Here is a 26405-nt window from a genome sequence, read left to right as displayed (position 1 = left end):
CATGTCCATGAGAACTAAATATTTGGGCACTGTGGTGGCTTGCCATGGTGTTTCCATAGCTAACTCCTCAACGTTACGATGGCTGTAGTCACCAACCCTTCCCTTTCTGGTTTAGTCTCTGCTGTCACCAGGTGCTGGGAACAGTGCCCCCCCCCCCCAGTAGGGCTCAAACACGTGAGTTGGATATCTGCTAATAAAGTGAGGAATAAATTTATCCACCTACATATGTGAAGTGGAGCATATTAGAATTTAAAAAGAGTTTTTGGCATATCTGTTTGAAATAAAAGTTTTCTGATATATAGAGAAAAATGAGACAAAGAGAGGCAAAAAGACAGACATGGGTGGGCAGAGATCAGGAAACAGAAAAGGGGAAAAGGCAGGCGAAAGGGGCTGGGGAGCTGTGTAGAGGGCAGAGCTCACAGACAGGCTGTGAGTGCCGGTGGCTGATCCAAAGCTCCACGTGGCCTGCAGACTGGCCGGGAGGGAGAATCAGTGCCTGGCCCAGTCCTGTGGCCGGATGCTCTTCCAGGATAGCAAGAGCAGTGGGCGTCCTGGGGAATCAGAGCGTGACGGGTCAGTGATCACAGAGCAGACAGCCTGGCCTGGCTTCACTGTCCTTGCTCTGATTACTGAAGGATCCACGGATAGGTAACTGCTATGGGCTGTGTTGTGAGGAAAATGAAACTCACAGAAAGTCAGCCGTGGTGAGTGTTCTGAGAATAGCTGCTCACCTTTGCAAATGTTCAGCTCCCTCCTCGCCCCAGCACGACTTACACGATGCAGAAAGAGCTGAACGAGCAGCTGACAAAATTCCCCCAAACCATCCCCTTGCCGAGGAGAGAATAGTCTGCTATTTAGAAAGATGTGCTTCCCTGACGGCATGTTGTTCTACCTGGTGCAGGTGACCGTGTAGACCCCCGGGGAGCTGCACACGCTCACTGAGGGGCGGCTTTGCGGGACCATCTATTACCCCCCGCAACTGCTTTCTCAAGCATGCGAGCTGTTAGGAGTGTGCTGCTCGGCTTCAGTAATTCCTTATGAAACAAAGAAATTAGGATGTCACATGTTCTACAATAAATAACAGGAATCCCACAGGCAGTCAGAAGTTAAATACCTATGCTCACACATAAACAATCGGGTGCCTTTTATAAACTTGAGTATTTGAAATAGGCAATATCAGTTTTACTCCCAGTAATTTGCAAATGGTTGGTGCACACAGAGAAGGAACATTTCCATGAAATAATCTGAGTTCCTGAGTTTATTTAATCCCGTCGTGTTGTCCTTTGATGGGAGAGCATACTGGCTGGCGCCGCGTCTCACAGCAATACGCTGACCTCGGGCCAGGTTAAACCGCTCGGGCATCGCTCCAAAGTCACTGACGTATCCAACAGCATTGATTTCTTCCCTTTGCTCTCAAGTTAATTAAAAGGATTCACTGCCTCAGCAAGCTGGTGAAAAGTCCTGTAGGGCCAAATTATGATTTAGGAATCTGACAAGGGAGAGGTTGTGACGATGTGGGAAGAGGCTGGGATGGGACCGGCTGTTTACAAAACCATCTTGAGTGAGCCTGTCTGGTCTACGTGTGAGGGAGATTCTACTAGGTTTAAAGGAGCAGGTGAGTCAGCATTCAACAGAGCTAAAGAGAAACAGATGATAAACTCTTCGGGCGTCTGAAGTCTCCACTGTCATTGATAATGATGCTTTCCTTTGAAAGAGACACTTTTGGTAGCACAGTGTTTACTTAATACACGAGAAATGCAGTGGCTACAGGAGGCAGTTTTCCTGTGTCTTGAATGAAAGGGAAACCTCCCTTCTCCAGTGCAGACCCTGGCACCGCCTCCTCCCTCCCACACCCGACACCGGAGCTCTTGAGCGGATTGGTGGACACTCACGCTTCCAGATCACACTCAGCCTCCTTCCCCCGGGCCAGCTCTGACCTGAGGAGTCCTGACTGGCAAGACCACGGGCGTGGCCTGAGGTCTCCTCCTGCCCGACTAGGGGTCCCTCTTGGTGATATGTGGGCAGAGATGCACCGTGAGGGGATTATGGCCGCGTCTGTCACCTGGTGGAGCCACGATTTCTGCACATCCATGGCTGCTCTGCTTCAGTGAGATGTGCTGTGCCAGGTCCTTAGAGAGGAACCCAGTGCTTTCAGGGTCTTGAACAAGCCATGCCCCTTTTTAATAAACACACAGCTATCCTGGGTGAGAAGCCATCCTCTAGCCCCACACACATGTACAGTATGAACTAACCTCACAGTCAGGGCTGCTGCACATGACATAGCGTGTTGTGGCTCTGTGATTTGGCATCTTCATAAACACCCTGCTTCCCTGAACACCCACTGCTTTGCTCTCCCCTCCCAAAACTGAGACTGTAATATTGATAACTGAATCCAAAGTATTAGGTTTAGGAACAGAGAGGAGTATTTATCACATTAAGAATTTTGGCTTTTTTTTTTTTTTTAAAGGAAAGCCTTTAATTTGAATGAAAGTTTACAAAATTTTATGCTATTATGGTTTGTTTCTTCATTGCAGCTAGCAGATTATTACTGTAAAGGCATTCTTAGAATTAAATCCTATCTACTGCATGAGGATTTCCCTGGTAACTCCCACCCCAGAAGGAGTGTTTCTATTTAAGCTGCATTGAACGATCTCCCATCTGATTGTTTATTACACAGGTTTTCACTGTTTTTTAATAGCTCTATTTTAACTTCTCAAAAAGAGCTAAGACCTTTGAGCAAAAGATCCCAATTCTCCCAGCACGTCCCGTTGTACTTGGTTATCAGTAGGCATATAATCACCAAAATTGTGTGTGTGCCAGCTGGTGTGGCAGTCAAGTGTGTCCGCTTATATTTCTGGCCAGAATTAAAAGCTGGGCCTCATCAAAGATAGATCTGGTCCTCACAGCTCCTAATTACTAATGACTAGGGTACTTGGGGGAGTGAATATGCTGAGAGTATTTCATGAGTATCTGTTTCCCTTAGTTTCCTTCCAGAGGTACCCAGCCCACCCAAGCTTCCTTCTCAGGCCCTCACCTCAGAACTGTAAGGTCCTGTGAACACTGACACTGAAGCACGCTGAAGGGCTTAACGCCTTTGGGGTGGGTAGGAGGTTTTTCTTTTTTATTGTTACTGTAGTGGGAACACTTAGCATGAGATTAACCTCTTTAATTTTTAAGTGCACAGCAGAGTATCGTTGGCTAGAGAAACGATGTTGTGCAGTGCATCTCCAGAACTGAGGCATCTTGCAAAACTGAACCGTGGTAAGCACTCCCCTCACCCCAGAGTCTGACTATTGTAGATGTCCCACGGAAGTGCAGTCATGCAGCATTTGTCTTTGTCTGGCTTCTTTCACTTAGCATAATGCCCTACAGGTTCATCCAGCTTGTCACTAATGGCAGGATTTTCTTAAGTCTGGATAATATTCCATTGTGTGTACAGACCACATTTCCTTTATTCATTCATCCATGGACACTTAGGCTGTTTCCATATCTTGGCTGTTGTAACATTTGTTGATTTATTAACGGTAGCCATTCTGACAAGTGTGAGGTGGTATCTCACTGTGGGTTTAATTTGCATTTCTCTGATGACTAGTGATGTTGGACATCTTTTCACATAACTGTCAGCCATCTATATGTCTTCTTTGGAGAAATGTCTACTCAAGTCATTTGCCCAGTTTTTAATTCAGTTATTTGGGGGTTTTTTTTGCTATTGAGTTATAGGAGTTCCTTATATATTTTAAATTTTAACCTCAGATAAAATACCTATTTGCAAATATTTCCTCCCATTCTATAGGTTGCCTTCTCACTGTTTCTTTTAAAGTGCAGATGTTTTTAGTTTCATGTAGCCCCACTTGTCCATTTTTCCTTTTGTTGCTTAATATTTTGTTAAAATGTTCATACTACACAAAGAGACCTAAAGAATCAACGCAATCCCTATCAAAATCCCATGGTATTTTTTACAGTAATAGAACAAGCAATCCTAAAATTCACATGGAACCACAAAATACCCTAGAGAGCCACAGTGATCTTGAGATAGATCACACTTCCTGATTTAAAAATGTATTTCAAAGCTACAGGAATCAAAACAGTATAGTACTGGCATAGATGGGTATCTAGAGCAGTGCAGTGCCCAGGAAAAACCCAGGCAAACACTTTCAACTGATTTTTCACAAGGGTGACAAGAATACTTATGGGGAAAAGATGGTTTCTTCAATAAACAGTGTTGAGAAAACTGGATGTCCACATGCAAAAGAATGAAATTGGATCCTTATCTTATACCAGATATGAAATCAACTCAAAGTGAATTAAAGACTTAAAAGTAAGACCTAAAACCGTAAAACTTTTAGAAGAAAAATAGGTGAAAGCCTTCATGACATTGGTTTTGGTCATGATTTCTCAGAACAGCTCTGCTTTACTAAAATTTAGGGCTCATTTTTCCTACCTTAGATGACTCTCAAAGGCATCGACTATTTTGCTGGCCTTCTTTCCTTGCTGGGAAAGTGTTCATATGGCAACAGGGAGGAGGAGGAGGAGGGGGAGAATATTTCATTCCGTATGAAAGGGTGCGTTTGTTTTTCTTGAGAAATTCCTGAAACCCTCCCTGGAGCTAATGCCTTTATGCGCACTGAGTGGTGCATGTGGCTGCCGGTGTGGTGGGCGGGGAGACTGGAGAGATGTGAAAGTGCCTGAATATTATGAATTTTAAAACCTGTCTCTGGGGGGAAATTACCAGGAATGCCATGGTCCATCTGCAGAAAACCATGCACTTGGTGGGAGTCCTCTTCATTGATAATGGGCTGGTGGATTCTGCCCTGCTGAAAGTACTATGCCAGGTGGCCATATGCTGTGGTGTACATGGGACAGTCTAGGTTTACACCTGATGTCCAGGTGTCCCATGCAGTTTAATGTTTGTCCCAAACAAGGTGCCCCAGTCGTGCCACCCTATAGTTAGGGCATTCAAATACAAATTTCAAGATGCTTCTACTTTGAGCCCAGCAGAAAAAAATGACTCAGAAGGCATTTTTAGGACACTGGGGCTTTTGTTACTTCGCTGAGATGCTTGTAGGAAGCAGAAAAGCAGAGAAAACCTGCAGAACTACTGTGTCTTGGCTACGGGTTGTGCACACTGTGCCCAGCTGAACTTGCAGGGAGGTAGATGTCTGCATTTTTGCTGTCCTGCCCTAAAAGTGTCCACACTGCACGTGGTTCCAATTGCACTTAAGGAGTCCTCCAGATTGGTGGGGCTCCCCGATGCTGGCTGCCCCCACCGAAGGGCAGCTGTTTTCCTTTGCAGCAGGCTGACGGTTACGGTGTGAGGAGCCTCTGGTGAGGTTGGAAGCCCAGCACACTGGGTTAGGCACGATGGTACTCTGTCCTCTTAACGACCTGCCCGTGAAGAGATAAACCTTGTCCCGGTTGCCACTGATTGTGGGTTCCTTCTGACTGACGCTGGCCACGGGATCCCTTCCATTGTGTGAAACACCAAGCCTCGCCCGCAGGCATGGCGCTGACAGCCCGTGCTGCACACAGCATTTGTCCCTGTGCTTTAGTCCCCGCTGATCTCCTTACCTTGACATGGGCTGGTCCTACAAGCCTCTTTTCCGCTTCCATTCCCCCCTCCTTTTCTTTGGAGTTAACGATGTCAGTGAGACAGCATTTCTAGAAAAAAACACACGTATCACTGCTGAAATAGTGGCATAAAGAAAAAGTCATGCTCCATCTATACTCAAAAAAGCACCCCAATGTTAATCACAAAGCCTTATTTTTTTTTTAATTTCTTGAACAAAGGGGGACAACCCTCAAAAGGGAAATATTTGTCCTGAATCGTGTCCTTCCTCTTTTAAGAACATCACCTACACGGGGATAGTAAGTTTCCTAAACAAGACGAGCACCCTGTCCTGGAGAAGGGGTCTCTTCTCCCAGACGACCTCTCCTTCCGCCCGCTCAGGTCGCTCTGGCTCCGGCCGCAGGCCAGCCGCCTGCGCGTACCGGGGCGACTTGGACGCCGGCCTCTGTCCCGGGCTGCTCCCGACGCTCCAGCTGTCGCGGGCCCTCGAGCCCCTTCCCCTGCGCTGGGGCTGGGCCGAGCCCTTCCTCCCGCCCGCGCCCGGCGGGCGGCTTCCGGGCAGCGCGGCCCGCGGCCCTGCTCCCGAGCGGACGCGCCCAGGGCCCTCGGCACGGGCAGCGCGGACCCTCCTGGTCGAGGCCGGCGGGAAGCGGGGGCCACGCGGGGCAGCGCGCCCCGGCTCAGAGGCCTCCCCGAAACCCGGGCCCACGCGGCGCCCCGGCTCCGCCGCCCGGCCACGCGCCGCCGCTCTCGCGCCGCCGCTCTCGCGAGGTCCGCGCCGCCGGAAGTGACGCCGGCAGCGGCTTCCCGCCCTGGCCCACCGGAAGTGCCTGCCGGGCGCCTCAGCCTGGGCGCGGGACGACGGGGAAGGCGCGTGACCGCCCGCCGGGGGCCGAGGCCCCGCGTGTCCGCGCTGCACGCGCAGTCATGGGCCCGGGGCAGGTGCGCGGGCCCCTCTCGGGCGCCTGGGCCGCGTCTCTGCCTCCGGGCAGCCGGTCGAAGCCCGGGACGCCTCCCGGTGAGTGCCGCGCGCCAGGGGCGGGACCAGGCCGCGCTCCGCTCCCCGCGCCTCAGCTCGGGCTCGGCTCCTCCCTGCCGCCCGGTCCCTGTCCCCGTCCCCCGTCAGGTCCCCGTCCCCCGTCAGGTCCCCGTCCCCGTCGCGCTGCTGGCGGACCTGGGGCCCGGTGGGGCCCCGCCGGTGCTGTGGGCGCAGCGCGCTGGTCCGTGGGAGCAAAGCCGCGGCGCGGCTGAGAGCTGCCGGGAGGCTGCGCGCCCCACGCGGGGCCCACGCCCGCCCGCCCGCCATGGCTGTCCCCTCCCGGGGCCCGTCCCAGCACCGCGGGCCGCAGGCCCCAGACCCCGACAGGAGGTCAGGGACAGCCAAGGGAGGGGACGGGCGTGTCCCCAGAGTCCCGTGGGGCCAGGCCCAGGGCCCTCGCGCGCTCGCGGGCTCGTCTGTCGTCGCGGTGCGTTTTCGCACGGACGCCCGAGGACACGAGGGCGCGAGGTCGGCCTGGCGGAGACCAGCGGCCGCCGGGCGGTCGTCCTGTGCTCTTCCTGCCGGCGGCCCGGGCCCCGCTGCCCCGTCCCCGCCCGCGCCTCCGACGTGGGCCCCTCGCCCTCCGGCTGGCTGCTCCGTCCTGCGCCACGTCCACGGGGACAGCGAGGAGGCCCCCGGGCTGCTGGGGGTCGCGCGAACCCCCCCTGTGCCGGCAGCGCTGCCCCTGGGCCCTGGCAGCGGCCTTTTGAGGTCCCAGCAGGAAGACCGCTTACAGAACACGGGCAGTATTAACCGCGCCGCGCGACAGTGAGGGGGGCCCCCCACAGTGCGGGTCTGGACCCCCCCGGGCTCCCGAGGCTGGTCCGCGGCCTCCCGCGCCAGCCGCTGTGGGGCGGCCCTGGGGACGCAGGGACCGGGCGTCTCCCCTTGGCTGTGTCCCGCCTCTCACCCCCAGGCCCCGTGTCCCCTTTGCAGGGAGTCGGGCGCTGCTGGGTTAAATCTGAGTCTCAGCGGTCTTCTGACTTCGGCTCCGGCATGTAAAATCTCACTGCCCTGAGTCCAGGACACTTCCATCTTGTAAAGGGATTTAAGCCCAAATGAGAAATCACCTGTTTCATAGTCAAGAAATAGAAAAACCACCACAGCTTTGTGCTAAGACTCAAGAACATGACCCCCTTTTCTGATTTTTGGTTATTCTCACTACTTGTCTTGTTTCTGTGCCTTGTCCATAGTTTTGAGTTTTACTTCTTGGAGTTTTCCTTAAGTAAAATTAGAATTTATGTAGAGCTGTATTTTTTTAACCAGGCCTTTTCCTTATATTTCCATTCTGATTTTTCATCTTAGCTCTATAAGGTGACTGTGGCAGGTGTTACTTTATCTTTATGAATTGTGAAGTTCATACTGCTAGGAAGTGGCAGAATACTGTTCAAATCTGGTTCTTTAGCTCGATTTTGAGCCTTTGTTTTGAGCCAGTGGTTCTCAGCCCTGGATGCATGTTAGGATCACCCCGGGGAGCTTTTTAAGACAAGGGCAAAAAGGGGTCAAATATATGGTGATGGAAGGAGACTAGACTTTGGGTGGTGAGCACGCAATGGAGTATGCAGATATTGTATTATATAAAGTTGTACACCTGAAGTTTGTATAATGTTGTTAGCCAGTGTTATCCCAATAAATTTAATTTACAAAAGAAGAAATACTGATACCTGGGCTTCACTTCAGGCCAATTAAATCCCAGTCTCTGCAGGTGGACCTCAGTGTATTTTAAAAGCTCCCCAGGGGATTCTAATATGCATCCAGGGCTGAGAACTACCCTGTTTTCTTCCCTCTCTGTCAGAGGATGGACATAGCAACCCTTTTTAAAAAATAAAAGCAGGTAGAGTAGAAACCAGGGCTCCAGACCTGCTCAGCTGGATTCTGCCCCTGCTCGCCTCCTGGGCACATAAGAACACTTGTTCAGTCCAGAGTTGGATGTGAGCTGGGGGCACTTGGAGGTAGAGAACATGATTTGAAGACAATTTTTCAAAGGTTCTTTTACTGTTGAGGAAATGAGCCCAAGAAAGGAATTCCAGAGTGAGCAGAAGAGCCTTTTTGCCTGTGTACTGTAATTCTCAATTGGGTGGCTGACATGATACTCGTGTGATTGTGATGGTGGGTTGCCAAGCCTTTGTCAGAACAAAAATACCGACTCCCCCTGGAGATCCTAAACCTGACCTGGGGAGGTCTTCCTCAGGGAGCAAATTTCCTTTCACTGCACGCCCTCCCTTCGTTCCTCCACCTCCTGGGACCTACCTCCTGGGACCCTGTTGGCACTGGGGTTAGAGTGAGGCTGTGTTTATGCTGTGACACAGGTGAGCTTGGGGTTTTGGGGATTGCTGACTCTGTAGGCAATTAATTGGATCTACATATAAATCTCATTTTTCATCTCAGACAGTGCTAAGAAAGTCATAATTTCTCAGATATCAAATGCTTTAAAATGTCAGTCATCTGCTCTCTCCATTTGGAGAGGATTTTCAGTTGTTTTCATGTCGCCTGTTTGTGTTCCTTTGGCAGTGCTACTGAGAGTTAGATTTTCACTGCAGAGCATCAGGCAGTGGCGCAGGAGATCTTCTTAGTCCAGTCTTAGCAAAAGATGTCTGCCCAAGTTGACACAGCTGTTCACTGGTTAGGACTGTTTGATAGTCGCTGCCACAGGCTGTTGCTATAGGTTTATATATTTGAGGATATTTAGTATTTACCTGCCATAGTCCAACTTTTTCATAAAGTATATATGGAAATTAGCTCACTAAATTAAACTAGGCTGGCCTAAAAAAAAATAGTAAGCAAATAGTACATTTTTAAAAATTAAGAATATGAGCAACTATACTACTATCATACTTGAAGTATGGGTGGGAAATAGTATAAGCCTGAAAAATATGTGTATAAATAAATAGGAGTACATAAAGAAACAGACTCTTAGACTAATACGCAAAAAAGGTCCAACCAGTCTGCCAGCATGAGATAGAATGTGCCCTCATTAGCCAAGCAGTGGCACCTACCAGGGTTTCCTCAGGGTTAAGGAACCAAATAATCACCCTTTTTGATGTTCAGTCTCAATCTTTGTCAGTGGAGGATTCTGTCTGCCCCGACAAGTATCCCCATAGGCTCCCTCGGAATAAGGAATCTCAACCTGCCTCTCATCAAGAGCCACAGAAACCTGCATAAAAACAAAAGAATAAGCCTAGAACTTATATCAAAGTGTAGAAAGTTGTTTTTTTTTTAATTATCTTAGAGAAAATAAGTTTTATTATTAATTGATTTCCCACCTTCTGGGAAGCTGTCAGTTTTAAAATGAGACCAAATCATGTATCTAATGATAAATCTGATTTCTATTTTGGGAAGGCTATAGAAGAGGACAAGTATTTTAGTGTGATCTGTGTATCTTACAGAGAGGTGTTTTTTTTCTTTTTAATCTTCACCTGAGGATACCTTTTCCATTGCTTTTCAGAGAGAGAATGGAAGGGGGGAGAGAAAGAGAGAAACATCGCTGTGAGAGAGACACATCGACTGGTTGCCTCCCACACACACCCTGACCAGGGGCTGGGAGTGAACCTGCAACCCAGGCACGTGCACTTGAGAGTTGAACCCTTGACCCTGCAGTGCACAGGCTGACGCTTCAACCACAGAGCCACACCAGCCAGGGCTACTAGAGAGTTCTTGAAGTCAAGCCTTGAGTTCTGATATGTCTCTACCTAAATCTCCAGTATGTTAAGTTCCAAAGTGGATGCTGAATTATAGACTTAACCTGGTTTATAAAGTTTTAGTTGCATTGCTGTTATTATTTCCATGGAAAGTTTATCACCTTTCCTCTGTTTAAAAGTGGTAATATTGACATATAACTATGACTTTATTGGTTTAAAAGAGAATATGAGATAACTATTAGTGTTATAATGAGAATATATAAATTTAAAGGCCAACTTCCTGAACTTACTGATGATCACTAAAGCTTAGTTGCAGAGGTCAGAAATCTTAAAGATTGTCTGACTGCCCATTACCCTCATTTTACAAAGGAGACAGTCACCCTCTAATTTTGAAATTATGGCCTTTTTTTCATCTGCAGTGATTGATTATTTACATTTTTAAATAAGAAAAAAAGATTGGGACTGGCCTCTGCTAATTTAATGGTTCTTTAAATCACTTACTTTTGAGCATCTGTACAGGTCATAAGCCTAGTATTTTTCATAAGAACCAAGATGAAAATGAAAGCAATGGCAATTTTAGGTGAAATAAGTGTGCATGTGTACATACACACACACACACACACACACACACACACACACAGACCTATATCTGTAACTATCTTTCCTACTTGATTACATGAGCATTAATTCTGTTTGTGTGTCATATACTTCTCCCTCTAAGTGGAGTGGACAGTAGATTTTCGCAGAGTTACTTTTGAAACCCAAGTCTGTTCTTCTGATTAGTCCTTTCCCTCTCTGCCCTCAATATCTTATGCACCTCCCTCCCCATTCTGCAGATAACCATTCAGAGGAGGGATAAAAAGCAGGGCTCTAGGTGTCCTGGCCTAGCTGTCTGAAGCCAGCACTATGGCACTTTGTTTGCGGTGTCAGTGACACCACAGATGGCCTTGCCTGCTCTGCCCATGTACAGGAACCATTAGGGCCACTTAAAACCATTAAGACCTTTATTTCTGACTTGCAATAGACAAGCACACTCTAACCCAAGTAGAAACTAGATTTACTGTCATTTTCAGTTACAAAGTAAGATTCCCAAGGCCTAATGGGTTCTTTGTTTTATTTTCTCCATTTATTAGAAATCATCAGAAACTTGATATCTGCATTACTTCTTTTAAATGTGTACATATATTTAATTTGATTCTGAATGATCTAGAATGGTCTCCACATTTAATAATGATTATATTGTCCTGGAAGAGTCATTGACTCTGACTGCAAAAGGGTATATTTCTGCTTGTGAACCAGAGCATGTTCACAAATGTTAGATGTTTTCTTGGAAAACAATGAAGAAACTAGGGTTTAAGTGTTGGAGGGTCTGAGAAATTGGAGGGCTTCCTGGAGACATGGAAAGAACTTTAGCATCAGAAAGAGCTGGTCCGAGTCCTGTTAACCATGTTCTGGCCATGTGTCTCAGTGAGCTACCTCACATCTTGAGCCGATATAATGTGAGAATTACACTTCCTATCTTTGAGGATTAAATGAAATAATGGGCCCACAGTATCTAACAGAGTCTGGCTTCTCAGTTAGACAGTCAGTAATGGTAGTTATTGTTTTTGCTGTTCTTAATAGGAAGATTCTTCTCACTATCATCACACAAAATAGAAAGTGTGACTCTGGGCAGGCTGTGGGGACTCAGAGAGAGAAGGCATTCCAGGTAGAGGTAAGGAATGTATGCAGAGTTGGAAAGCATGGAATTTCAGTTTCATTTTCCTCCCACAGAACAGCTAAAATTAGAATGAATATGGTTGGTGGTTAGAAAAAGTTGAACCCATGTTCCAAAGGAATTCTTTTCCTTCTCTTCAATTACCCGTTTCCCTGTCAACTTAGGAAATAGGAAATATCAGAAATGTCTTTCTCCCTCTTCCTGTCTGTCTTTCTTAGTCCTGACTTGGCCTTAGGAAAGCAGTCTGATTTTGAGATCCATATTTGATTCTGCAGGCACAGCCATGTCTGATTCTGGAGTGCTTGCCTGTGGTCCAGAACCTCCTGTTGACCACAATGATGATGACCTGACAAGCAGGCAGTGTTCTGGACATAGGAGCTCACTCTGACTCATCTCCCTTTTTTGGTGGTCTTTGTAGGCCAGAGACCTAGGGACTGACCCAAGTTTCACACACCTGACCTTGCTCTGTAGTTTTTATTAAAGAACGAACTTATTTCAAAAGCACTACAGCTTTGAGGAGACACAACAGGATGTGTAGCTTCAGACTGTTCCTCAGCTGAAGTGCAATGAGCGCAGTGCCTATGTGCACAGCCTGCACTGGTTTAAGTTGAAGAACCTCCACATTGGGAAACCACCCATTCCCATTAAGTCAGGGGGATGCTTTCAGATCCACTAACCACTTCTTCTGTCCTCTCGTGTGCAGAGAAGCTCCCATGGAAGCCGAGGCTGAGGTGCGTGCGGATGCCACCTGGACAGTTGTCTGATTCACGTTGACATTTGAAGAGTTGATGTTTGAAGAGTCACAGAATGAGGTATGTTAATACAGCTGGGGCCTCACAGTTAGGTTGGGACTGTAAAGGTTACCTGAAAACAGGTAGAACTCAGAATGCTGTGATGTCTGATGTTGAGTTAGGCCAATGAGAAAGGGTTCTTTTCTACCAGTACTTCTTGTTTTTGCTATTTAGATGCTTCGGTTTACTTTATTGTTTAGTTTATTAAATATGCACGTTAGGCTGATACATCGACTATGATTTTTTCTTATATCTTTACACTGATGAGAGCATTGTATGTAATCTAAATATTTTAGAAACCAAATTAAGCTGAGGGTCTTAACCCCAAATCATATTTATATATCTACATAGTGTTTTCAACTTTTTTTTATTACTGATACATGTATGGTTCCTTATGGATTTCAGACACTTTTACTCAGATTCTTTAATTGGGGCCTCATAAAAACTCTAAAAACTAATTGATGGGTGGTACCAGGGGAGCCTTTGCATATAACCCATGCATCCTTGCATTTCTTTTGTCCATCAGATGGAGCCTGTGACAGATTCAGAGTGTAGAGGGGCAAAAGTGATATAAAAGACTCTTTTATTCTTTTGTAAAATTCCTCTTTAATGATTCATTCATAGAGAGGTAAATGGTTAATAATGTTTAGCATGCATTATGTGTTTGCTTTGTGTCAGGGCCATTTTGTGTAAGTTCCTACTCATTAACTTTTTCAATACTCAACCGTACCCTTAAAAAAGGAAATATCACCACTCCTGTAGATATGAGGACACCAGGGCTGAAGGAGATGGACAACTGGTCCAGGTCTCACCGATTTCAAAGAATTGACCCAGAATTGCAGTCCTTTAAAAAAAAAAAGTTTGTATTGATTTTAGAGAGAGGGAGAGCGAGAGAGAAACATGCACACCCCCCCACCAGGAATCAAGCCTGTAACCTGGGCATGTGCCCAGACCGGAAATTGAACCAGTGATCTAGTGGGGCATGGGTCGAGGCTCAAACGCTGAGCCACGCTGGCTGGACCAGAATTGCAGTCCTTTTCTGATAGCAGTTTCCTTTTTCTATGGTGTCATATCCTGGGCAGTCATTGCATCCCTTTTAAAATCTATCTTGAGACGTGATTTTATTATTTTTCAACTCTTTTAAGGAGTAGCATTACCTTGACCAGTGTGTAGTATGTTGGGAACCTCTGTCTTTTTTCTGTGACCTTTCTGGACCGCTTTCTCTTCTAACGATAAGTGGGTGGGACTGGGAAATGCTACTCATAAATAAGACAAGACAAATTTATTCTTCATCAAGACTGTGAGAAATGAATCAGTCTCTTGGACCTAATATTCTTTATTTACTACACAATTTTTAATTATCCATAAATTATACATTTTTCAAGGCATTATCTTCTTTCTTTCCAGTGGCAACATTATCAGAAACTTTTCTCCTGAATGTTGTCATTCCCACTGATTTCGAACTGCCAGAGAGATTTTTTTAAAAATTTGGTTTTATTTACATAATTAGTATATGCCCGTTGTTGAAAAATTAGAAATTAGAATATTATAATGCATATGTATACATAAAAAGTTAAAACACCAAAAATACCAGAATTCAGTGATAACTGCCACTAATATGTTGGTTTAAAATTCCTCACAATTGTTTTCTTTGCACATACAGTTTTAAATTACGATGGATCATAATGTCCATTTGTTCTTTACTGTTTTTGTACTTTATGCATCATGTATATGTTTCTATATCAATAAGTATATTCTTATAACACCATTTTTCATGGTATATGGTATGCCACTTATAGCTATGCAAAAATATATCTAAAAAATCCTCTATTGTAATTTTATCAGTTGGATTTTTAAGGTTTTGCTTTATAAAGGTTTTAATGACCAATATTTTACCTAAAACTTTTTACAGTTAATTATTTCCATAACATAAATTCATAGTAAAATAGCCAGGTCAAAGAATATGTGCATGTTCTGCCTTTTGAGAATGAGAATTCTTTCAGGGGACTTCTCCCTTCCTAAGTCTTGTCCTGTCATTCTAAACGTAGCAGCTGACCATCAGGGTTTGAATGGCTGGCCATTCCATTACAACTTCATGAATTGGACTTTAAGAAAAAGTAATCTCATAGCATGAGGTTTAAAAGGCTAAAACTTTATTTCAATAAATAATATGAATTCCCAAGAACTCAGTACCAAATCTTACACTTTCATTCACTTGTTCAGATATTAATTCCACAAATGAAGTATACCTACTGTGTGCGTGACATTAAGCCAGACGCTTTTGATATGCAAGTGGGTAGGACTTGGCCCATGATTTTGAGGTGTTCACTCTTTAGCAAAAGAACCTACACTTAGGTTGAGTGCTAGATATGTAGTATGAAAAGCAATGTAACAATGTAACAAGCTTGCTTTAAAAATATACTCATTATTAGCCATTTAATACTGTGACCATGAATATTCTTGATGCCTAGCCCTGAGTATTCCAAGATCCATGATCATTAGAGAAAGATTGTATCATGTTCATTCCACTGTACTGCAGAATGCACTGTGTGGACACTTCTGGCCCCTACTCTACCCAACTATGAAAGTGAGGGGTTTTGACTTCTTGGATATTTCCAGAAGTGAAGAGCCTCCTACCCAGCTAGGCAGCCCATTCCATTGTTTTGTGTTAATGTTTGAAATATTATTCCTAATATTTATGAGTGAAATTATGATTTTATATCATATACCAGTTTTTCCTAATTTTAGCCTCTGAAGAGATTTAGCATGAGATCAATTCAACTCAGTCCAATTCAAAGAGTATATTTTAAGAATCTTCTAGGGTCAGAACAGCATGTCAAATATTTGATAGTAGTTATATTTTCCTAAATATTTAAGTTGATAACTTACCCTACTCAAGATAATTTAACTGCTACTATGCTAAGCCTAATAAATTTCTATAAAGCAATAAATTTGACCTCAGTTTTTGATAACACTCATGGGCTAGTTGGAATTTTTTCCCCAATTGCCTGTGAAGATAGAGATGTCTCCCCACATGTGTACAGATTACCAATGATTGTGTTAAAATGCAAGCAAAAGTCACCTGCGCCAAACTGTTAGTAATTGTGACATGAGATGCCTTGCCGTGGTAGGTGAGTTTGGTATAAAAGATAAACCTGAAATAAAAATGGGGGAACCTAGGATATCGTGTATTTGCCCATTTCAGCAAGCCACTCAATTTTATTAGGTCTCACTTAATTCATCTGTAAAATGAACAATACAGTGATCTCTGCGGGGACTCTTAGCTCCAAATTATAGGTTGGAATCTTGTGTTTGGGGGCCTGGGCTCTAGATTAAATAGCTCTGATGCCACTCAGGTTGTGGGAAGATTCCTTTCACACATGCAGCATACGTGTGGTCACAGTCGTGTACACTTCTGTGGTAGAACTGTGTCCTGTGAGGCCGACAACTCCGTGGTAGGAAATATTTCCTTATCAAAGAGGAGAAAGTGAAAAAGAAGGTTGTGGAACGTGTGTTACTTGCTGTTGAGTCAGCTCCGACTCCCAGAGACCCTGTGAATGAATGAAATCCACAATGTCTTGTCCTCACAAGCCCTGCTCAGCTCCTGCAGACTCATGCCTGTGGCTTCTTTTATGGAGTCAATCCATGTCCTATTTGGTCTCCATCTTTGACTTCTGCTATCTATTCAATATTAATGTATTTTCCAAATAACTCTGCCTTCTCACTACATGCCTGAAGTAGGACAGCTTCAGTTTTATCATTTTTGCCTCCAGAGATGTTTCAGGATTAATTTGCTCTAGGACACACTTGTTTGTCTTTCTGATGGTCCAGGGTATCTGTAGAGCTCTCCTGCAACACCATATTGCAGATGAATCAGTATTTTTCCTATCAGCTTTTCTTCACTGTCCAACTTTCTCATCCATACATAGTAATTGGGAAGATGAGGGTGTGGATGGTCTTAGTCTTGGTCTCTCATGACACAGCTGTGCTCTTGGTGATCTTTCCTAGTTCTTTCATTGCTGCCCTCCTGTATTCAACATCCAGTAGAAGAGTCAGAGCTGGGGTTGAGGTTACCGAATTCTTAGCTTCCCCCTTCTGGACTGCTCTGGGAAGGGGTGGGGGCAAGGTGTGTGTAAAAGACTTTCCTACTCCAAATTCTGAACTGCAAGTAGTTTCTGGAACACTTGGTATCTAAGAGTTAAATACTTACTAACAGGGCAACTCTGATATGCAAAAATATAGAAACAACAAAAACACATTAATCCGTAAGTGTCGTGAACTACACATGAGCAGGAGTGTTGTGTGCCTGACATCTTCTATAAGAGAACCTTCTTAGAAAACTAATACCTTCACTTTTAGCTCAAAAATGTGTTTAGCTGTTCGTGAATATTGCCTTTTTAAATTCTGTGAATGATTATATTTATTATTTCTTTACTTCTCCCTTTTCTGATACTTATTCGTACTACTTCTTGCATCTTATCTATTTCAAATTCCATACAATTGACCACATCGAAGCTTTTGTTTCATTGATCTCTTAATCCGCATTCTTGACTTTATGCTACATGCTGGTCTCTGCTTCTTTAAGGGTAAATGTTGAAGTACAGCCAGTTAACAATCCCTGTGCACTTCATCTTCACAGTTTATATTCTCTGATTAGAAGAAGTGGGTGAAAGAAAATATCAGTGCCTAGAGCCCAGTGTCTGCCAGTTTGAGGTATAAATACTCCCCTCCCCCCCATAAAAATAGATCAGCCAAAGGGACGTACAATTAAGGCTTTTACTCAGCTTGAAACTAACCAGCTAATAAACTTGGGAGGCATAATTAAATGGATGGAAAAAGCAACCTGGCCATGGAGCAAGGTGCCAGTAGAAGTTTAAGGAAGAGTCTTATTTCCTGCCTGCCTCCCTCCCTCACTGTCTCCCTCCTGTCCTCCCACCTCTCTCTTTTCTCTCTTTTCTCGTGCTGCTTTTGTGTTGAATGCTCAGTCCTGACAATAATAGGAGTTTTGATATGGAAGAGACGTCGTTTTCCTCCACACTTTAGCCTGAGCCCCATTCAGCAATACCCAGAACTATAGGGAAGATAAATACTCAGCCCTGTACCATATTAACCATAGAACAAAGGGTGTTTGTCACCTGTGCCCAGACCAGAGACCCATAGTGGGGCCTACAGTGTCTGTCACTACTGTCAAGATACTCAGAAATATTATATGACTATAGAGGCCTAAAAACAGGTCCACTCTGGAGATAGCCTCCTTTATCTTAATCCTTTTTAAGTGGGGTCAAAGATGATAGCCAAGATGATCCAGAGCTGTCTCCTTCAGCTAGCTGACACCTAAGTCACAGTGATTCTGGGATTGAGGGATAAGCAACCTAGAGATGGCCTCTAGGGAACCTTGTACCCCAGTGAGTGGTGGGCACAGCCCCATGCTTCCCAAGGCCTCGTAAGGAGTCACGGTGACAAGAGAGGTCAACGGGACATGTGATGAGATTAGAATAAGAATAGAGATGTCCTCTGGCCTCAGTAAGGTCCTAGGTGGTGGTCTATGCCTGCCTTCTGCACGACTTGGCTCTTTGCCTCAAGGTGGCACTTCATTCCTTAAATTTCCCTTGCTGTCCTTAAGTGCTTTCCTTTATATGAAACTCAGCTATTAAAATACAGCCAGAAAAAAAACATTTCATCTGACTAAAGGTTGGAACCTCATACATTAGAATTTAAAGCATCAACTATTTAACCTATTTAAAGTATCAACTACATGGCATTAAAGAATTATTGCTAATTTTTTAGGTGTGTAAATAGTATCATAGCTCTCTTTCAACAAAGTTTTTATAATTTAGAAGTACATACTGAAAGATTTCTAGATAAAATTATGTGATATCTGGACTTTCCTTCAAAATAATGTAGAAATAATTATTGGGTGGTGGCACAGATGAAATTACATTGGCCAACTATAACCGGTTATTGGGTAAATGAGATTTATTATACTCTTCTGTTCTCTTTTATGTATTTAAGTTTTTCACATTAAAATGTCTCAATGAATGGGAAGTTGCATAACATGTTAACTGAAGAGGCACCTCTAGTACCAGAGTGGTGGGAATAATACAACCTCTTACCTCTGAAAACTGGGGTAAAGTTCTTCTCTGTTCCTTAGTTTCCTTATTTGTAAATGTGGATGGTAAGTCTGGAGTCCACTGGATCCTTGTGGAGATGGCATAAGTTGTCATGTGAACCACCAGGAATGCCTCATGTGTAGCAGAGCCCTGACTTATGGTCACTTATTCATTTTCCACTTGGAATTTTTTATATTAGCAATTGCTTGTAGAAAAAGCTTTTAATTTTGTATATGAAAAGCGTTTTGGAATTAACAGTTACCTTTTATATTTTAAAATCAAAAACAGAATTGATTTAATAATTAGTGACTTTTGTGACTTGTAACACTGAATATATTTCTAAAGGTATTTAAATAAGTGGAATGCTATAAAGTAGGCTTTTAAAACTTGCTAAGAATATATTTGATTTTTTCTTCAAAATACTATAGTTTAATAGATTAGGCAGATTATCCACAACACTGACTGTATCTTGAGTATTTAATTTCTTTTTCTTTTTCTGTTGCAAAGGGTAAATAACTGCATTTTAAAAAGAAATACAATTGTTGAATAGCCACTTACGTTCTACCCTTCTATAACACTTGAGAGGTAGTCACTTTACAGTTTCATAATTAATCCTACAAGACTGTCTTTTTTACATTATTTAAATCCTAACTCATAGCTGTTCTAAGAAAGGAATAAATATTGGGAATTTGGACAATTGTATTTTGTAAAGAATTCAGTTTTGCTGGTAAACAAAATAAAGGTTTTAGAAACATGAAAGTGTAAAGAACAATAGATTTTCATTATTTCCTCCATTCCTGCCATATTTACTCTATTGAGGTCTGTTTCTCCCTTTCCTCCGCTTTGGGACTCCATGTATAACCTGTCGGATTGCCATCATTTCAGTTGGTGAAATGTGGCCAACATGGTTTCTACAGGTTTATGTTTGAGCAGCTGTGTTGGACAGGTCCCTGTGCCAGCTGAGGAGGGATAAGGAGATGAGTGAAGACCAAGTGTTCTGGGAAGTTCACCAAGGTTCAGCAGGCAGGGTAAGGCACGCAGAAACAGTGGGTGCTTGGTGCCCTTAGCAAGTGCAGGAAGAGATCCTGGGACGGCTTGGATTCAGCAGGCTTGAGCACCAAGCACAAGAGAAGGGGGCGGAGCAAAGTACGAAGTGGGAACGGCATCGTTACCTGCACCTGTTTGGAGGATGAGACTCGGTGAGCCGTCTTTCCAAGGGGTATGAGTGGTCATGTGAAATTTTGCCCTCCCAAGCTCCTCTGTGGCTCATACTGTCCTAGCATAAGGCCGCAGCATGAGTAGCATTTAGAACAGGAAGCTGTCAAGATGCACATGAGGAGGTCGAGGTTAACAAACAAAAGCGATCACCGGTGCCTTCTCCTTGACTCCTGTTACTCCTCCAGCCTCCTAGCCTCAGACTTGAGAAGTCATCTCCGTGTAGTTGCAAAATGGCTTTTTAAATTAACTGACACATTTATAAATTTCAAAAATGGCCTCACCTGTGTACTCAGAAGTTAAATAATTCTGCTAGGAAGAGTAGAAAAACCTCAATTAGGCACCAATAACCTGTATCTCAGCTAAATTATAGTAGTACTGGATTAGTTAGTTCCCAGGTCTACCCGTTGGTAGCGGATGCCTTCAGAGCTGGAAGGCAGCCTTCTGGTGTTGGGGGGGGAGGGGCTGAGAAGGTGGTCTGTGGACACTGTGGTGTGGGCACTACTTTCAGATCATACACAATGTGGCTGACAGGCACTGTGGTCTAGTTTTCCTAACTTCAGTTATAGGCAAACCTTAAGGAACAGAAATATTTATTATTTTTAAAGGAAGCCTGAAACGTTTTGTTTCTTCAACATATAGATGCTGAGCTCCTACAATATATTGGATGCTTCTGTGTATGAAACCCTAGGCCTGGGTCCTTGGGCACTCATATTCCACAAGCACAAAAATGAGTAAAACACACCTGAGATAGTAGAAACCACAGTGGAGGCATAAGCTGTCAGATAGAGAGAGGATCAGTGGGAGAGGATGGGGATAGGCATCATTCTAGAAGGGATTGAACAAGTAGGGATCCTCCCAGGCAGAGGACTTTCTCATTACTAGGTAATAAGAGGAACAAAGCGTGATGGTGAGGAGATATGCTAATTACGTGTGGAAGATAAATGTGGAAAAATTGGCTGAGATGAGGGTATGAAGGACACGAACCCACACTAAATTGTTTGGAATTTATCTCATAGTCAACAGAGAAGAGCCTTAAGTGTGTGAGTGGAGAATAGTCCTGGACAATTGAAATGAGGAGGAGAGGTGGCGAAGACCTCCCAGAGCAGCCTTTGTGCTTCATGACACCAGCTTAGTGCAGCAGGAAGCACACCGGTCTGGTGTCTGAGCCTGTGTCTCACAGCTTTGTTACCTCAAGGACACCACTCACTCCCTGCAGGCTTTGCTGTTCTCATTCAAAATAGCTGGACCAGTGAGTGTCCCCAGTTGGGGGTCCTGATGCTTGCAGCATCACACAGGTAGGAAATCAGCACCCTATGACCAGAGGTAGCTCACAGTGTAGAAGCCACAGAATGCAGAATGGCGTTGAAAGAAATTTACTTTATTTAGGTTCATCCAGCACTTTAAGATGGAATTCCCATGTAACATGGCTCCATCTACTTGATGTTTGCAAACATATAGTTCACCTTTACATCTCTGCTATATAATACACACCATACATGTACACACAGATGCATACTCAAATAGACATGCACATGCGTGCACACATATACCATACAACACATACACACACCACACAGACATGAATGCGCTTGCGCGTGTGTGCCCGCGTGTGTGCGCGCGCACACACACACACACACACTTATATACTACCTTCTTTAAATTCCCTTTCCAAGCAAGTCAGCCTGGCAGAACCCCAGTCATCCCTGAAGTCCAGGCTTCAATGTCCACTTGTGCGTGGTGACACCTCTAGTACTCCCAGCCCTGTCATTACCCTGTGTCAGTGCACCCTGCCTGTTTTTCTTTCATAGCACTTTTTATATTCCTGGGACAGTATCGGACTGTCTTATTGCATTATGATCAACTTTCCTGGTAGCGGCCCCCTTGGAGCACCAAGCAGAGATCACAGCTCTCCAGAGGGAGGCCGGTGGCTGATGGAATGACTCCCAACCCAGTTGAGGGCTCTGGCTTGAGTCTCCCCATAGACCTAATGTATGTGAGGTATTCATACATAAAATATATTTATCATTTTCCCTTATGTCACTATGGTATACTTCAGGAGTTTTGTGAGACTATGGTTGAAAGGAGACTTTAAAAATATATGTGCAAAGTGATACTATTAAAGACATCTTATATTGCAATTTTGTAGCCAGTATTAATGTTTACTGTGTATTTTAAATATATACTTTAATTGCACTAGACCTTCTTTCTCAGATTCCCATTAGTCTCAGAAATTACATCAAGCCCGAATCTCCTAGAACATAAATACTCACAGTTTAGGATTACTGAAAGTAAAAGCTAATGGTTTTCACATTTTAACAGTGATTAAAAATGTTTCTCTCCCCAATTTTCCTAAAATTTTTGGGAAGAAAATTCAGTTTACATTGTAATTAAATTATGATGTTTGAGCAGTTTGAATGTATGTTTCCTCCCTTCCATTTCTTTTCAAACAAACATATGACATGTATACAGTCATTTCTCTACACTCATTTCATAATTACTTGGTTAGTGTTCCAAGAGGTCTCTATATCATATTTTTTATTTTAATGAGAGAAGCAAAAGTTTTAAAATACCAAAAAGAACATGGATACTACTTTACACCCAGAGTAATGCTCTTGTGGGTGGATGAAAGCAGCACTTTCTGTAACTCCCTTACCTCTTTTTTTTTTTTTTTTTAATATATCTGCATTGATTTCAGAGAGAGGAAAGGAGAGGGGGAGAGAGAGAGAAAGATCAATGATGAGAGAGACATTGATCTGCTGCCTCCTGCACGCCCCTGACTGGGGATCGAGCCGCAACTCGGGCATGTACCCTGACCGGGAATTGAACACCGATCACCTAGATTCTAGGTTGACGCTCAACCGCTGAGCCACACCCAGCCAGGTTCCCTTACCTCTTGGTGTTCACAGAGCCATAACAGCAGTTGTTTTTCTGGTGTTTTCTCTTGTTAAAACCCAATTCACTCCTTAGTAATTTTTCAGACTTGCAGCAAACCGGAGTGAATGGTTTGGTGCTGCCCTCTGAAGCAGCTTCTCAGAACACCATGGGCCCTTCGCCTTCACCGGGGGCAGGTCACAGACCAGCATGTTTGCTGTGACCCCTCATCATACTCCGGTGGCTTCCTGCCTCCTCCAGAAACTGGTTCTGGGTCTGATGTGCCAGGAAAGGACTGAGCCTTAGGAGGATTCTTTCAAGGGAGATGGAAACCTTTTCTGATGAAAACTTTAGTCACTCTGACAGGGTACATTTAAATATCTACACAATAATATACCTAAATTTTGTAGGAATATAAAAGGATCAGGAAGGTCTCTGTGGCAGTCCACTTTCCATATTGTTCTCTGTTGTTTCTTAACATTTTATTGATCAGCCATCTGTATGTGTATTTTAATCCTTATGTGAAATCCCTCTTCTCACTGTTTCCTTTCATTTAGTATTTAGCTTTTCCCTCAATGACTGAATAATATCATTTTACATAATTCATTCCTTTGCTTAAAAAAAAATTGATCACAACTCCAGAACAGAGTAGAAAATAAAACAAAATCATTGCTTTTACAGAGAGTACATCTTAGTGTGTGTATGTTTGGGAGGGCAGACCATAAACAAGTAAACAAATATATATGATAACTGAAGCAGGACAGAGGGAAATTAAGAGTTGGGGGTTGGGGGAGGCAAGGCACTATTTTGAATATGGTAGTTTGTCAGGATCTAGCTAATCGGTGACTCTAGGCTGAGTTTAGAAAGCAGTAAGAGAGTGAACCTGCTGTGTCTGGGGCAGGAGTGTGCCAGGCAGGGAGAGGAGTGCTGCAAAGGCCTCGAGGCTGGGCTGTCCATGGATGTAGGTTCAAGAAACAGTAAATGGGCCAGTCGTGGGAGCAGACCATTAGGGGTGTGTATGTGACAAGAGTAAGGGCTTTAGCTTCCATTGTGAGTGTGATGGAAAGCTACTAGAAACTTTTGGGCAGAGAGGTGATCTAGCTGGATTGGCATTTTAAGAGGATTTCTCTGGTTGCAGGTGGAGAAGAGAGGTGAGTGTGGGAAGGAAAGTGAGCCTGGAGGCTATTGCAGTAATATAAGCAAGAGATGATAATTCAGACTGGGGTGGTCAGGGTAGAGATGGAAGATGTAGTTGGTGACACTTGGAATGAAGAGCCAATAGGATTTGCTAATTGAATGGTCATGGACTGTGAGAAAAGAGGCATCAAGGATGACGTCAGAGGTTTTGCTTGAGCAGAATGGAGATCCCCACTTGTTCAGCTGGAGAGGGCTGCTGGAGGTGCAGGCTTTGAAGGGAAGTCAAGAGTTTCATTTTAGACAGGTTAAAGTCGAGATCCCCATCTGTATTGAATGGAGAAATCAACTACGTAGCCAAATATGCAATTCAGGGGAGACACCAGTTCTAGAGTTGAAAGATTGTAATTATTGAGGTACAGATGGTAGTGAAGTTTAAGGAGTGAGCTCATAGAGAAGATAAGTGGTCAAATGAGCTGCAAGTCCGGGGATTGGGAAGTGTAGACGTGCCAAGCTAAAGGACCTTGCCAGGCAATGTGGAGGTGGAGGGGAGGCCCAGTCAGGATGGAGAGAAAGATGTGTTGAATGCTTCAGATGGCTGAATAGAGAGCACTGAGAATCTCCCCTGATTAGGTCATGTCCGGGTCATTGCTAGCCTTGACCACAGCACTGATTATAGGTATGAAGCTGCCTGATGTGACGAGAGGAGAAAGGAATTGGGGAGAGTGAGCATGAATCGCTTTCGGTAGTTCTGTCGTATAGGTGGCAGGTAACAGGGACACAGCTGGAGGTAGATACAGAACCCAGTGAGGTTTGTTTGCATTGTTTTTCTTTTCAAAGAAGAGAGAACATAGCCTGTGAGCATGAAGATGGAAGGCTGCAGAGTAGGGGGGAGAGGAACACAGCACAGAGGCGGAGTGGTGGCCACCAAGAGAAGCATCTGTTGCGGTGTCGTGACCAAAGGCAGCCATAGGTGCTGATTTCTCAGGGGACCTGGGTGTTCATTGGTCATTGGTGGAGAGCAGAATGGGAGACGGGAGCTTTGAGGAGAGAGCACAGTAACATAGCAGGGAGTGACAGAGGTGAGACACTGATGGAGTGGGAGGCCAGCAGCCAGGCAGTCCCAGGGAGAAGGGGCTCGAGATGCATTCAGGGAGAGGAGGAAAGATAAATGGTGATAGCTGGGCATGGGATACTGGGAATGGAGACCATAGCAAAGGTGCACGTATTGGTGTGACCGAGGTTTCAGGGATGACTATGGGAGTGTGTGCCTGAGGAGGGGAGGAACATGAGCGCCTTGGCGGAGGGGCTGCAACACCAGAGCTGGTGGCGTCACAGAGGGAACATGCAGCCCACAGCCCAAGGTGCTGCAGTAAAGGAGGCTATGAGGGGGCTGAATCTGATGGCATGAGGTCCAAAGGAGCTGGGCTTTATTTATCTAAAGATGAGACATAGCAGTCTGGGAGCAGCAGACACATGCACACACATGCACATGCATATGGAGGTGTGGATGGGGTCTGTAAGCAAGGTGGCCACCCACATGGCTGTGCTTCTCTGTACCATTCTCATGGGAAGCAGGAAGGGAGGAAGGGCTGCAGATTCTTGGCACTGGTAAGGAATTTGTGTGTTCTAATAGATATAATAAGGTCAACAAAATGACCAGGAAGGAAAGAAAAATGAAACAGGCCAAGCTTCAGCTAATTTTAAAAAGGGGAAGGTCATTATTAACATGACACTCAGTGCTGTGTAGTGCACTCTGTTCTGTCTCTGCACCCTTTGAACTGGCCCCGTGGGTGCATGGCCTTGAGTCCTGTCCTAGCTGGCTGAGGGGGCTCGAGGACATCCTGAGGCCATGCTGTATTTTCTTTATAAACTGCTTTGCTTGATTGCCTGTTGTCTGTAATGCCCCTCTAGTGCTATACTTAAAGAATGCTTGTGTGCACTGAGTGCCAATTAGGGAGATTGGTTGTAATTTTTTCTCTGCTGTTTGTCACCTTGTTGCCTGACCTCAGTATGACTAATCTGATTAAATGACCGGTCTTTCCTTTCCCTTCCTCTTCATTCCATCCCTTTGTCAGGCACTCAGTTTGGTAGGGACTCAAAACTGTATTTCCAAAGGGAGTAACTAGTTATATGTGACTAGATAAGGCATCATGCTAGTAACTGAAGAAACGTGATGAAGCACATACAGGGAGCTCTCGGTCCGTTGCTGTCTGTACACACACACACACACACACACACACACACACACACATAACCTCTAGATTGAAGGCCATAATGCCTTTGGAGAAATTGATAAAGGACTGTATGACTTGGGAGTA

At 44.5% G+C, this 26405-nt stretch overlaps 1 protein-coding gene across 2 annotated transcripts in view; it reads left to right on the top strand.

Moving 5' to 3' along the window:
• MYT1L (myelin transcription factor 1 like) overlaps positions 1-26405 on the top strand; it is a 272855-nt gene that overhangs the window by 18281 nt on the left and 228169 nt on the right. For both annotated transcript variants that reach the window (XM_081157325.1, XM_081157324.1), the window contains exon 2: positions 12664-12772. The gene's annotated coding sequence lies outside the window, so the exon portion shown is untranslated. The remainder of the gene's footprint in view (positions 1-12663; positions 12773-26405) is intronic.

The sequence above is a fragment of the Miniopterus schreibersii genome (assembly GCF_964146895.1).
Source record: "Miniopterus schreibersii genome assembly, chromosome: 13".
NCBI lineage: Eukaryota > Metazoa > Chordata > Mammalia > Chiroptera > Miniopteridae > Miniopterus > Miniopterus schreibersii.
Note: the sequence above shows the minus strand (reverse complement) of the source record. Positions and strands in the feature narration are given on the sequence as shown.